The sequence below is a fragment of the Callorhinchus milii genome, unplaced genomic scaffold, assembly GCF_018977255.1.
Source record: "Callorhinchus milii isolate IMCB2004 unplaced genomic scaffold, IMCB_Cmil_1.0 Scaffold107, whole genome shotgun sequence".
NCBI classification, from domain to species: Eukaryota; Metazoa; Chordata; class Chondrichthyes; order Chimaeriformes; family Callorhinchidae; genus Callorhinchus; species Callorhinchus milii.
Genome location: NW_024704848.1, coordinates 152,285 through 153,401, shown reverse-complemented (window position 1 = coordinate 153,401; position 1,117 = coordinate 152,285).

Here is a 1,117-nt window from a genome sequence, read left to right as displayed (position 1 = left end):
CACATGAGGCCCCAGATTTAGCATGTCAACAAGAACAGCAATTTGCATTGGCACAGCATCACTCTCACATAGCAATGCTAGGTACTGACGGAGCTCAACGCCGAGACGGTGGGGAAGTGAAGGGGTCAAAGGAGGCAGAGTGGAATAGTAATGTCTTCAGGCTCGACCTGTTCAAGAGGAGGAAAGGAGCAAGGCGAAATAATAGATGAAGGGTGTTTTGGACACTGATTGGCTTCGTAGTGGGAAGAGTATTCACCAATCGTGGAACAGCGGACATGCAGAAGGACTGGGCACTACTGGTCAGTCAGTCTAACACCAGTAGTCGGGAAACTCCTGGAGACTATAATGCCGGACAGACTAAACTTTCACTTAACAGAATATGGGTTAATTAGGGACATCGATTTTTTAAAGGCAAATCTTGTCTAACAAATCTGATAAAAATGTTCGATGAGGTAACGGAGAGGGTTGACAAAGATAGTGCAATTGATGTAGTTCATATGGACTTTCAAAATGTGTTTGACAAAGTGCACTTGAAAGACCTGTAAGTAAGATAGAAGCCCATGGTATAAAACGAAAAGTGGCAGCATGGATCCAGAGCTGGATGGGAGACAGAAAGCAGAGTGTTGTGGTGAACGCTTGCTTTTCTTACTGGAGGAAAGTGTACAGTGGCGTCCCCCGGGGATCGGTATTAGGACCACTGCACTTCTTAATATACATAAATGATCTGGACGTGTGTATAGCGACCACGATTTCCAAGTTTGCGGACGACACAAAGTTAGCTCGGGTATTGAACAGTGAGTAGGATAGTAGGCAATTGCAGGAAGATATGCGCAGAATGGTAACATGCGCAGACAGATGGAAAATGTGTTAAAATGTGGAGAAAAGCAAGGTAATGGATTTTGGTAGAACGAAAGAGGGGAGGCAATATCGACAGGGTAATACAATCTTAAGGGGGGTAAAAGAACAGAGAGACCTAGGCGTGCAGGAAAATGAATCTTTGAAGGTGGCACGACAGGTAGGTAAACTTGTACAAAGCGCATACGCTACAATAGATGTTATATTGCAGAGAGTGCAAAAGTCAGGAGGTTATGATTAACCTATATAAAACATTGGTTAG